The sequence below is a fragment of the Schistocerca cancellata genome, chromosome 2 (assembly GCF_023864275.1).
Source record: "Schistocerca cancellata isolate TAMUIC-IGC-003103 chromosome 2, iqSchCanc2.1, whole genome shotgun sequence".
Classification (NCBI taxonomy): Eukaryota; Metazoa; Arthropoda; class Insecta; order Orthoptera; family Acrididae; genus Schistocerca; species Schistocerca cancellata.
Genome location: NC_064627.1, coordinates 261,341,580 through 261,356,041, shown reverse-complemented (window position 1 = coordinate 261,356,041; position 14,462 = coordinate 261,341,580). Strand labels below are relative to the sequence as shown.

The window sequence follows — 14,462 nt, the reverse complement described above, 5'->3', positions numbered from 1 at the left end:
GCCATCCACATGGTGACTATACAGCTGTTAATGTCAGAACAATACCAGACAGATACCTGCGCCATTGTTGCGTGATTATAATTATGCACTGAATGGTGCCAATACCTTCAGTGTACTAGGCTGCGCCAAAGCACACACACAAACACCTGTGGCAAATACAATATCCTGAAGACAGATGTAATAACTTCTTCTGGACTGTTTGAAAGTATGTTTACAACATTTGGTCTCCTGAATGCTACACAAACCTGGCATGGGTTTACTGGCTTGGTGTTAAAAGGTCTGTCTTTTTTCTTTAATGGATTTCCTGAGACACACAATATCATTAGTAGGATTGCTACCGCTACCTGTGAGGATGGAAGCTATGTCACAAATTGCACAGCCAAAACCACCAAGAAATTGTGCTGGTTTCTAGACACATTAAATTTCTACTGCCACTGCCTGTCATTCTCAACTGAGTGACAAGAGCCATTATCTGCAGCACTCTCAGGCCCAATAAATAAGGGCAACTTGCCCATAATGTAGACTGATAGTCTGACCTTGGCATTTGGAGCAGCCAGAAAGAGCATCATGGACATTGCAGTGCTTGCACACCCCTACCGAAATGTGCCCTTGGCACTTGTAGTTGATGCTGGTCAGTCAGTGATTAGTGCAGTGCTACAGCAATGGTGTGACGATCCATGGCAACCACTAGCATTCTTATGTAAGATGTTGATTGGTTGGTTTAAAAAAAAGGGGGGGGGGGGGGGGGAAGGACCAAACTGCTAAGTCATCGGTCCCTTGTTCCGAACAAAACAATGCCACAAGAGTGAGAAGAAAACAAGCGACACTGACAACACAACACAGAGAGAAAGGAAAAAACCACAACAACAATGGGAAGGCAACAAACACTTAAATGGACAAAATAGGAGAAGAAAACCACAGAAACGCAAGAAACAAGTAGAACAGATTAAAATGACAAAACAGATAACAGATTACCATGGCTGGCTGACCATGAGAATAAAAAGGAGAAGCCAGCCACTCTGCAACACATTAAAACCTCCTCCCTAAAAGCACATGGAGGACACAGAGGGACAAAGGACACACACTAAAACTAAGATCAAATAATAAAACCCACCCTCGCGAATGAAACAAAAGAACTAAATCAGCCAATGAGGCATTGTCAGATAAAATTAGCAGCAACGAGTCCGGTAACCGAGGATTTCATCGCAGGGCAATCAAAGTGGGACAGTGCACCAGAATGTGGGCCACTGACAACCGGGCGCCGCATCAACACTAAGGCAGGTCTTCACAGTGCAGGAGGTAGCCATGGGTTGCCCCAGCATGGCAAATGCGGAGCCAGCAGAGAACCAAAGAGTCCTTGCAAGAGGCCCGCATGGAGGACTGCCACACATTTGTAGTCTCCTTAATGGCACGCAGTTTGTTGTGCATACTGAGACTGTGCCATTCCATCTCCCAAAGCCTTACCTGGCGGCGTTAAAACAAACGCAGGTCAGTTAGTGGAATGCCGATCTCCACAAGCGGTTTCCATGTAGCCTGTCGGCAAGTTCGTTACCTCGGATTCTGATGTGACCTGGGGTCCAGACAAACACCACTGAACGACTGGACAATTCCAGGATATAGATGGACTCCTGGATGGTCGCAACCAAAGGATGACGAGGGTAGCACTGGTCGATAGCTTGTAGGCTGCTCAAGGAGTCAGTACGCAGAAGAAATGACTTCCCAGGGCATGAACAAATGTGCTCAAGAGCATGAGATGTAGCCACCAGCTCAGCAGTGAAAACACTGCAGCCATTCGGCAAGGCATGCTGTTCAATATGTCCTCCATGGACATACGCAAAGCCGATGTGATCATCAGCCATCTAGCCATCTGTGTAAACCTCTTCATGACCTCAGTACATGTCAAAAATCGAGAGGAAGTGGCAGCGGAGATCCAGGGGTTAACTGAGTCCTTAGGGCCGTGTGAAAGGTCCAGGTGAAGCCGCGGCCTAGGTGTACACCATGGAGGTGTACGTGAATGGACCTCAAGGATATGTGGTAAAGACAAGGACTCCAGTTCGGAAAGAAGGGATCAGACACGAACTGCAATTGGAAGCCCTGATCTGGGCCACCAATGTGGGAGATGAACTGCCGTGGGTGGGAAAAGGAGACAGTAATTTGGATGCGCAGGAGATCTATGAATGTGTGCAACGTAATTGGCCAGGAGTTGTGCACGCCTAACCTGCAATGGAGGGGCTTTGGTCTCCACCAGGACGCTGGTCACCGGACTCGTCCTAGAAGCTCCTGTCGTTAGGTGAACGCCACAATGGAGCACTGGGTCAAGTAAACGCAACGCTGAGGGTGCTGCCGAACCATAAACCAGACTCCCATAGTCAAGGCAGGAATGAACAAGGGCTCTGTAGAGATGCAGCAGCATAGAGCGATCTGTACCCCAGTTGGTGTTACTCAGGTAGCGGAGGGCACTGAGGTGCTGCCAGCACTTCCGCTTAAGCTGATGAAGATGAGGAAGCCAAGTCAATCGGGTGTCGAAAACCAGTCCTAAGAATCGATATGTCTCCACTAGTGAGTGGATCGTCATTAAGGTAAAGTTCTGGTTCCAGGTGAACGGTATGACACTGACAGAGGTGCATAACACACGACTTTGTGGCTGAAAACTGGGAACCGTGGGCTAGAGCCCATGACTGCACCTTGAGGCTGGCTCCCTGTACATGCTGCCCAGCAATACCAGTACTAGTGGAGCAGTATGAAATGCAGACGTCGTCTGCATACAGAGAAGGTGAGACGGATGGCCCTACAGCTGCTGCTAGACCATTAATGGCCAATAAAAATAGAGATACACTCAATACAGAGCCCTGCGGGACCCCATTCACATGGATATGGGGAGGGGGGGAGGGGGGGGCTATGGGAGGCACCAACTTGTACACGGAAAGTAAGAAGTGACAGGAAATTCTGGATAAAAATCAGGAGTGGGCCTCGGAGACCTCATTCGTATAATGTGGCAAGGTATTATGTCGCCAGGTTGTGTCATTCGCTTTTCATAAATCAAAAAAGATGCCAACCAGATGTTGGGGTCTGGAAAAGGCCGTTCGGATGGCAGACTCGAGGGACACAAGATTATCAGTGGTAGAGCGCCCTGGCAGAAGCCGCCCTGACACTGAGCCAGTAGGCCCCATGACTCCAGGACCTAACCCAACTGCCAACACACCATACGTTCCAGCAGCTTACAAAGAACGTTGGTAAGACTGACGGGCCAACAGCTATCCACATCAAGTGGTTTCTTACAGGGGTTTAGCACCGGAATGATGGTGCTCAGGTTTAGGGAGTTGATCAATCAGTGCAGCTAATACATTCAGGGATACTGCACCATCTGGAGGAAGATATACATTGCAGACGTTATTTCCTGCATCGTCCTTATTCTGACAGCCACAGTTTCAAGAGGGGTTTGAAGGGGCATAGTTTCACTACAGACTGAGTTTAGAACAGAACCGCAAACTCCACCCAACACTCCACCCAACACTCTATTATAGTCGCTACAGTTCCTGTAACGGAGGGCAGGGGTCTGCATTGCTGGGAACCAGGTCCCCTGGAGGGCACTGCAGAAAGCAGGTGTGAAGGTTAACAGCTGCCGTAGCTCAGCCAGGCAGTGGAAAAAACCGCCGCAATTCCACTGGAGGATGACATCGTGAGACTGGGAAGGCATGGAACATTCAATGAGGCAGTTTACACCTCAGAGTCACCTGCTGCCACAGACTTATTGCCTGAGCAGTCTATATCCATTGTATCTGAGGGTCTGGCGAGATTTAAGTCCACAGCGGGTGCCAGAATCTCCACCTCATCCACAGATGCAGAGCTTATAGGGAGCAGTGGTGCGGGTGCCACAGCAACTCCCTTGGTCTTGGGAATCTTCTTATTGGATTTCTCTCACTGCCGCTTGGGTTTTCCTGGCTGGGAGGACTTCACTGATTCAGTCTCCGGGATGGAGGATGAGTGTGAAGCCCTGTGACCATCTGCTTTTGGGCTCTTCAGCCACTGGCAGGTGTCATCTTTCCCACTAGCAGAAACCTGGGAATGTAGTGACCCAAGGGACCCTTTCCTAGTGAGAGGAGCCGAAGAAGACTTACGCTTCTCCGGCCAGAAGTGGGGACTGATATCCCTGATGGTTGGGGGGGCTGTTGCTCCCGAAGTAGGTGGTGCAGGAGCAACAGGGAGGGAGGAGCCCCCACCCCCACCACCACCAAGAGGGCAGGTGTAGTCTTCTGGCTCTGAGAGGTGACTGGGGTTGGCGGAGCTGATGGGGCTAGAACTATTGTAGCAGCAGCGTAAGACAATGTCATATGTACAGGATGTAGGCGTTCAAATTTCCTCTTAGCCTCAGGGTAGGTCAGTCTGTCCAGGGTCTTGTACTTCATGATTTTCCTTTCTTTCTGGAGAATCCTGCAGTCACGCGAGCAATGCGAATGATGCTCTCTGCAGTTGACACAGATTGTGATGGGCGTTCACAATCTCTAGATGTGATGCTGACAGTACAGCGAGAAGACATATTGCCGAACTTCCAGCATTTAAAGCACCACATTGGGGGAGGGATACAGGACTTTACATCACAGTGGTAGACCATCACCTTGACATTCTCGGGTAATATATCACTCTCGAAGGATAAAATGAAGGCACCTGTTGTAACCGCGACAGGAAAGGTCGTGGGGTTGCCGCTAATGAAAATGCGGCGGGACCGAACGGGAGTGGCCTGCGAACAAACAAGATGGACGAACAGGAATGGAAGGTCGAAGGACAAGCACGATGACTGACAAGACACCAAGATCAACAACAAAGTATTAAGCAATGGGGCCACAAGAGATAACCTAATGAAATCAAAACAACATCCACTCGTAAACGGAAAGTAAGCACACACAATGTAAACATGACGTCTATAAGCGAGATATCAACAGACTCAACGCGACTACCAGACTGCCTTGCTGAGTGAGAGGCAGCCACCTAAATATACGACAGGGTATGTCGCTATTGGCCACTGGGACCACATGCTCCACAGTGGTGCCCTCACGTTAGACTCGGGGCCAGGAGCGCGTGCAGCCACGGCGTACAGCACGACTGCTGCAGAGACCTCTAGTGGTCGCAGATTCAAAACTCGTAGCGCTTGGTACCACAGCACCAGTGGCAACCTGATTATCCTTCAGACCCTGGTGGACACAGCGAACAACATGTACACCTGGCCGCTCTAAACTGGCACACAGCTCATTGTCAGACTGCAAAAGAAGGTCTTATGGGGTGTGATGGTTACAGAAACATCCCCCAGCTTGTCACAAGCGAGTAACGCCTGTGACTGGGCAGAGGATGCTGTTTTGATCAAGACTGACCCAGATCTCATTTTGGACAAGCCCTTCACCTCCCCAAACTTGTCCTCTAAATGCTCAACAAAAAACTGAGGCTTCATCATCATGAAAGATTCCCCATCAGGTATCTAACACACTAGGTACTGGAGCATATAAGACCCGCTGCCATCCTTAGCCTGACATTCCTCCCATGGTGTGGCCAGGGAGGTGAACGATTTGGTGGTGTACTTCTGTGCATTGAATTGAGCCTGTGTGAACACTTAGAGACTGCTGGTGTTTGACCACCAGCAAGAGATGATGTACTATGCTTCATCGCGTGTCATCCGTCCTGATGCCACCCACTCTGACCAGAGGCCCTCCCCATGGGTGCCACCCACCCACAGCAAAGGCCACCTGGCACAATGGCAATCGCCAGGAGTCCCAATGCCCCATGGTAACAGGCAGCTACTCCTCAGCATACATGGGAAGTTAACGGCGTAGGCATCAGCAGAGCTGTGTGGTCAGGAAGCAGGGTACATGGCGGCCCCACCACAACAGACTGGCTACCGTGCTGGATATCAGGTGCAACCAAGCAAACAAGTCCATTATCATCGTCAGCATAGAAAACAATGCTGCACAGCTGATGGAAAAATACACACCCAAGAGGGTGACCTCACCCAACAATTGGAGAATGAGCAGAAGTGCAGATACACGTCGATGAAGGATGCAATGGGTCTCAGTGCATGACGGACATGATGCACCATGTAAGGTGCCCTTTCCCAATTGGCTCACTCTTTGGGAAAATTTCGAAAAATGGAGGTCAAATCCTACAGGGGACCATCACATAAAGGCCAAAATGTGTGAGACTCCTTTTAGTCGCCTCCTATGACAGGCAGGAATACCTCAGGCCTACTCTAACCCCCGGACCCACAGGGGGAAAACCGCTGATGTATGCCATTTGTCAGAATAACATGAACTGTTCACCAAGGCAGCACAACCAGCTTGTGTTCATCTCATAGTTTAGCACCAATGTTCAACACGTTTCTGGTATCAACAATACGGTAGCCAATTGCCTCTCTTGTGCCATCAGGATCTCCAGCACAATCGCTTACAGTAAGCTTGCCGAAGCACAAAGTATAGCCCAGGAACTACTACAGCAGCACCATCAACATTAGACCTCGAGCTAATCGAGATTTCCAGAACTGATGTTAAACTGTATTGTGACATGTCCACCTCAAAACCTCATCCTTTCTTACCAGTCACATTCAGAAAGGGCACGTTCATGACTTTACATGAATTGAGTCACCTTGTTGTATGATCAATGACCCATCTGGGGACAAATTGTTATGTAAGGCCAGGGATGCAAAAAGACTGCTGTGAATGGGTGAGGTGTTGCAATAAATGTCAGTGCGGCAAGATTTACATACTCTTGCATGCACCTATAGGGAACTTTCGGAGTACAACTGCCTGCTTTGGCTTTGCCTATATCGACACTGTTCGGCCACACCATTGTCCAGTGGCTAACATTATCTACTCATAATTATAGACTGTTTCGCAAGCTGGGCAGAAGCTGCACTGGTAAACAATATGTCAGTGGAAACCTTAGCCTCTGCTTTTGTGTTGCACTGCGTACTGCTATTCGGCTGTCAGCAGCACATCACAATAATATGAGTCTGATCTATTTGCCAACTCGCTAAATTTTGTGGCACAGTCTACCACAAAATGACAAGCTATCATCTGACTCAGCTATCACTGAGGGATTGCACCAATCACTTGCAGCAACACTGATGCAACATGACACTGAGTGGACTAAGGCCCTTCTCGTGGTGCTACTGGGCCTAGAAACAAATACAAACAAGACTCAGATGCATCATCGGCAAAGCTAGTATACAGCAAGATGTGTCTACCAGGTGAATTTAAGGACTCTAAAACTCTTACCACCACCGGATCAAGATCAGCCCGACTTTGTCAATCAACTCAGAGAGCATGTAACCTGGATCTGCCCCAAGAGCCTTTCAGGCACAGAACAGCCTCTACCTCTGTGCATCAGGAGCTTAATACCTGTTCCTAATTCATGATATGCACAGAGGGCTGCAGCTGTCTCTATGGCATCCATACAAAGGCCCATATCATGTACTTACAAGGGGAGACAAAAACACCAGACATTTTGATTCGATTAACAGTAAATCGACCACAGTTTCCACTGACAGGGTCAAGTGGCACACACACTTGAAGGAGCACTCTCATCAGAAGTGCAAAGTCTCCACCCTTGTTCAACAGCTGCACCATCCTCAACACCACCATCACCAGCACCGACTCAGCAACAGTGAACCCGCCACCAGAACGCACCCCAAGATCTGGACAACACATCCATTTTCTGCTTCCACCAAAGGGGCTGATGTAGCAACTATCTACCATTACGTGGTGTCGTGTTGCAAATGCTCTGTGTGTGTGGCTCCCCCCCCCCCCCCCCCCCCCCCCCCGCCTCCGCTCCCCACTGTCAAACATTGCGTGCCAGACACCAGAGGCACTGTGCTTTAAATATGTGTTTTGGTCTTGTTTATTCTTTGATTTACACTTTTTATGTATTTCTATCTTCTGTGCCTTGTCATTAGCGCATAAGTTACGGGATAGCTTGAATGTACTACTCCTGGTGGACTAACTTTAACTTGTAAGTTGTATTCTCAGAAGCTCTTATATTTCTGAGCTGTTTCTCCTGTGACCACATTCAATAAAGATGCACAAGTGACTTTTTTGTGTAGTACAGATCTTCCATGCTCAGATACATTCAGGAGTTTATCGTCAAACAACAGCCTGCCCAGTTTGTACCAACACTACATATTAATTTCCTTGGGGTCCAGTTGAACAACAAGCTAAAATAGAGGTAACACATATACGTGAATTCATTAAAAAGGGAGAAGAACAGAGAAAGAAAGAAACTGTGAAGAGAAAAGTACATGTGTAAACTAATGGGGTGAAGCAGGGTGTCTGGGGACATAGGCTAGCACAGACTGAGGCCAGAAGGATTGCAGAACTGAAGGATGAGTTATAAGAATAATTCAAGCGTAAGTAATTCAGAGCAGCTGATATCTGATGTGGTAGGGGAGATCTCGTAACAGGTTGCAAAGCAGACACTGAAGTCAAATATCTTGTGCTCAGCAATGTGTTCTCCCATGAGTGGTCAACTTTTTAAGTGGCCACAGTTTAGCAGTTGCCACACATTCAGCTGTACACCTGGGCAGAGGTCACACCAACATTGAAGGCTACGCAGAAATTTCAGCAGAGCTGGTAAGTGATTGGACTCCTTTAATAGGTAGCTTACTGGGTAGGATATGCCTGTGATGGGATTGGGTTCTTCATTTCTAAGCACAGTGGTAGGTAGTTGAAGCCCTGTCAAAGCACGTGGTTTAGTTGCTCAAATACAAGTTGATAATGGGTAGTGAGGAAGATGTTCCTTTGTGGCTGAATTGTGGAAGTGGTTGTACAATTGGAAGTAACAGAGATATTTGCAGACTAGGTTTGGTGGGTTGTGCTGGCCTGTTAAGGCTTTAGGAAGACTTTGGGATACTGGATAAAGAAGAGCTGTCATTGAAAATGCACCAACCACATGTGGCCAGGCTGTATAGATGAGACTTTTAGCATGTAAGAGGTGGCAGCTATCAAAATGGTAGTGCATACTGCTGATGGGTGACGGACCTGATATTAACACATGTTTTTGTGGAGTCATTGGAGAGGCCAAGGCCAATGCCTGGAAATGCCACACACAGAGTTGAGGACCAGGAGAAGCAGATAAGTGAAATGTTGAGACTGTAGGGGAATGAAGACAGTGTCCTAGTTCTGGAGCCTTTGCTGGAAGATATTGTCAGTGTACCTCAACCAGCCAAGACATTAGGATCTTGAGTAATTAGGAAGATTTCCTCTCAACAATCCATAAACATGTTGGGTCATACTGAACCCACTGAACCAAATGTTGGGTTTCATCCAATGACATAATAGTGTTGTGGCATGTGACTTTATAAACGTACAAGCAAAAAGCGAACACTGACAGCATTTGTTTTTGCACCAATATGATTTTTTTGGAATGTAGGTTGTAGTCATTGGCTGATCTGTTGCATACCCTGAAACAAAGGATACATTCAAATGTGACAATTTGATTGTAGTTGGTGAACACAACAAATGTGACTTTAGTCGCAGTGACATACTGATTTGTAGTGTTGTACAAAGTATAGGTTAGGCTGACAGATGACAGTTTGGCTGAGAGTTTGTGAAGCAGTATTGAAGGCAACAGGATGACATACATGGGTGCTGATGGCCATGTTGCTTATTTGTTTATATACTGGTCCATGTAAGCAAAAGTAGTCATGAGTCAGCATATAGTTGGTCAAATGTACAAGGAATTGGGTGGTAGGTGTAAATTCAGTGAACATTGAGAGGGATAGTGTTCAATAACAGTAAGGCTGTGATCAATTAAGGAAATGATTCATGTCCTTCAGATGGGAATCTAGGCTGCTGGGTTGGAGGTGATAGCTGACATAAGCCAAAATTCTTTTTGTGGGGCCACAGCAATAATGGGCAATATGAGAATGGAGAACCACAAACTTCTCGATTCCACCAACTTTTTGATGTTCACGAGTTTTAAGTTCTTTTCAGTTCCTACTTCCCAAATGTGTATTAATTGCCACTGACTGAAATGAAACAAAATTTCTCAATTCTTGGATTTGCATTCTTTACTGTTTCACACCTGTCGTCTCTTACTATAGGAATTTAAGCAACATCAATGATTTTTTCACTTGTTATTAATGTAGAATGTTGCATTGAAAGATGTATTTTAAATATATAATATTTTCAACAACTGGAACATAAGGAATGTGCTCCATTAACTTTCAAAAAGGATTATGAAAAATGTAAGAGGGTGGACCTACAATATTTAATAAGTTCTGGTGAAAATGAAAAAGTTGTTTAAAGACTAGTAATATGGGAAGCAGCAAGCTTTATGCCATTACTGAGTACATCATTTATGTAAATTAGAATGATATTGTCAACCAATGCCTGGTTTCAGTTTGATGTGTTGTTCATACACTAAATCAAGTTCTGACAAAAATAATGCCTAATACAGTGGTGCTTCACAATGATTAACAGACTGAAATTAAAGTCTCCATGTATATTTCAAGACCCGGAGCAATACCAATCAGTCTTGTTACACATAGTACTTACTATCTGGAATGCTTATGAGCAGGGGTAGTAGCAGAAAGAGGGTTGCATGTATAAGAAATGGCCTATAATAGGGTAGAACCACAGTTTTTGGTGTCTCTAGGCCAATGCACAACCTGCCCAATTACATTTATTTGAGGTATAGTTGAACAGAATTCTGTACAACATTACTGAAGTTTTTTGAAGTGAATAGAACTCTTTACAATCTTTCATAGAAATTGAACTGCACAATATTTTTTGACCCTGTTATGATGTGAAAAATCATTCATCTTCCTACACAAAATCATTTATGCATGTTGGTTGGAGGTGCCAAAAACTTCAAAGGATGCAAGTGGATTCTTGTTACAAAATAAAATGAAAAAAGAAGGAGGAGGCCTCTGTACAAGAAGTTCTTGATTCTCAGATACATGTTTAATTGCTTTCGGTTCTCAAGAACTGAGTTCTCAATTCCATTAGATTAGATTAGATTCCGTTTCATTCCATACATCCAAAAATGAGATGATTCTGTGAGTGTGGAACACATCATAAAGTATAATATAAAAAACATAAAACATCTGAATATAATACTTTACTTCCCTGATCACTTGTGAGGAGCGTGTCAAAGTGTGTGAATACATTACAAGTAAACTGGAACTGCTAATGTTTACGGAATACACCGTCAGAATCAAACATAGATGTGCACTTTTAATAAATTTATCACACACAAAATACCAAATCTTGACTACTGTGAACAAGTGCTGCTGAAACGAAATCTAACAGACATTTTTATGTAAGCGTGTCTAACAGTCACTGTTAAAATATCCATCAATAGAGTAGGAGTTGCCTATGAAAAAGTCTTTCAAACTCTGTTTAAACTGTGCTTTATCCGAAACCAAGTTTTTAATGGTTGCTGGCAGTTTATTGAAAATGTGTATTCCTGAATAATGGACCCCTTTTTAGACCAAGGTACGAGATTTTAGGTCTCTATGTGGATTCTTCTTATTCCTAATATTGATACTCTGTATTGAGCTATTGGATGGAAATAGACACATATTATTTGCAAAAAATTTCATTAAGAAACAAATTTACTGAGAAGCATTGGTTAGAATACCCATTTCCTTGAACAGGTTTCTGTGTGATGTTGTTGAATTTATACCACAAATGAGTCTTATTACATATGTTTGCATCTAAAAACTTTTGCTCAGTTTGACGAGTTACCCCAGAATATGGTCCCGTATGACAAAATAGAATGAAAGTGAACGAAGTATGCAATTTTTTTTTATATTTATATATTCTGTATCTGGCAGCATTTTGCACTGCAAATACAGACTTGTTTAGGCACTTCAGCAATTCTGTGGTAAGTCCTTCCCAACTGAATTTATTATCGAGTAGTAATCCCAGAAATTTAACACTTTCAACCTCTTTGATCTGCACGCCTTCATGTGTTATACCCCATATGCTGGAAGAAAATCTCTTACAGGTCCTGAACAGCATAAAGTGGGTCTTTTCAAAGTTTAGTGACAGTGAATTAGCTTTAAACCATTTATTAATGTTGGTGAAAATTTGACTAGCAGCCATTTCTAAATCTGTACTTGACCTGCTATTTATTGCAATGTTTGTATCATCTGCAAACAAACCTAGCATCTGGTACTGTAACAGATGAGAGGTCATTAACGTACACAAGAAAAAGCAACGGCCCAAGATGGAACCTTGAGGAACACCACATGTAGTTAATTCCCTGTCAGATAAAGACAGATTGCTTACACCACAGGTATTTCGTAATGACATCCTTTGTTTCCTGTTAGTGAGGTATTACTCAAACCATTTCAAAGCACTGTCAGGGACACCAGAATATTTAAACTCACTTAAAAGAATACTGTGATTCAGACAAAGACTTTTGACAGGTCACAGAATATGCCAGTAGCCCATCTAATGAATTAAGTATGTTCTCAAACATCTCTATACCAGAACCCTTAAAGAATCCAAACTATGACTTGGAAAGAACATCATTTAAAGTCAGCAGCTTAAGAAGGTGCTTGAACACAATCTTTTCAAATAGTTTTGAAGAAGACTGCAAAAGTGAAATTGGTCAATAGTTCAACGGTGTCTCTTTATCTCTCTTCTTGTAAAAAGAGACTTAACTTCAGCACAATTTATTCTGCCTGGTAATGTTCTGCTGATAAGTGATTGATTACAGAAAAAAACTTGAGACAGAACTCGGCTCACATGAGCACTCTAACTTCATTGATATATCCCAACCACTAGAATACTTTGATTTTAAGGATTTTATGATAGACTCGACTTCTTTGGGAGATGAGTCATTTCCATTTTACTGAAGTTATTTGTAAGGACTGCTCTCAGATATTCCGTTATGTTGTTCACTAAACCTGATAACTGTAAGCTGTCAATAGTAGAAACAAAGTACTTGTTTAAGAGGTTTGCAACACAACATGCACTTGTTCCCATTGTCTTATTTATTTCTAGAGCTATCTGTTCTTCTTCCTTTTTGTCCCCACCTGTCTCTGGCTTCACTAAATCCCACAGAGTTTTTATTTTGTTGCTGGGTGTAATTATCTTTTTCTCATAATAAAGCTGCTTAGATTTCTGGATTATTGCTTCAATATTTTGCAGTATTCTCTGTAAATGTAAATGCCGTGTGGCTAGGACCACCCATCGGGTAGACCGTTCGCCTGCTGCAAGTCTTTCGATTTGACGCCACTTCGGCGACTTGCGCGTCGATGGGGATGAAATGATGATGATTAGGACAACACAACACCCAGTCCCTGAGCAGAGAAAATCTTCGACCCAGCCGGGAATCGAACCCGGGCCCTTAGGATTGACCGTTTGTCGCGCTGACCACTTAGCTACCGGAGGCGGACAGTAGTCTCTGTAATCCATTGCAATGCTAACATCAGTGTTGTTCCTAGATAGTACATACAATCTCTTTTTGTCCCACATGATATCTTTATTCTCTGTGTAATACATGGTTTATTTTTAAACCTCTGTTTGATTTGCGTTACCTTTAGGGAAAAATAAATGAGGAAGCAACTTTATTAATGAATGCTTTGTATTTTTCATTTGAGTCAGAAATATAGTAAACATCTGATCAGTTCATGTTTTTAAGTAATCTCCTAAAATTCTCAATTTTTGACCAATTTATTACCCTCCTGTACTCAGATTTAATAGATTTCAGATTCTCATCTTTGTCTATTGCTAAAGCACAACACTCAGCTACAATGTGACAGCCACAGTGGCTGGTGTTATAGGTTTATGGAAGCATTAGAAAACAGATGTGTAATGTGGCATGTTGGGGGAGGGGGGGGGGGATACTTGGGGTGAGAAAAAGAGGTGGAATTGACCTAGATATTTGAGTAGGGATTGTGGTTAAGGCTGGAATCTGGGATGGGATTATTATAGCAGGACTTACAGATGGATGGGTTAGAAAGGTGGGTGATAGGCCTACATTCTATCAAGCAGCCGCTGTGGTTCATCACAACAATGGTGGACCCTCTGTCTGTATGAAAGATGTTAAATTCACGCATGTTTTGCGGTAATAGATGGCTCTTCATTCAAGTGTCGAGAGATTTGTGTTCTTGTAAGGGACTTGGGAAAGTATCACATCTAGTTAGAGGAAAGAAATTCTTGAAAGATAACCAAGGGTGGTTGGGAGGATGGGTCAGGCATGAATAGAGGTATGAGCTGGGACTGGGAAAGTTTTGTGGTGACGTATGGACAGCTTTGGACACAAGGACTGTTTGCAGAAAAAAGTGTTTTTACTGTAGAAGGCAGGTGAAGAGTAATACGTGTTTGATCCGTCTGCAGCACTACTGAACTTGACTGAACTTTTATAATAACAAACTAAAGTTTGGGTGGAGGTCAGTTGGCAATATGATAGATATTGTTAAAATTGAGTCACAAGTAAGACGACAGTAAACTGGAAAACATTTGAAG

At 44.2% G+C, this 14,462-nt stretch overlaps 1 protein-coding gene across 1 annotated transcript in view; it reads right to left on the bottom strand.

Moving 5' to 3' along the window:
- The window catches only part of LOC126161603 (mitochondrial import inner membrane translocase subunit TIM14), a 42,297-nt gene that overhangs the window by 26,828 nt on the left and 1,007 nt on the right, over window positions 1–14,462 (bottom strand). The gene's annotated exons all lie outside the window — the stretch shown is intronic.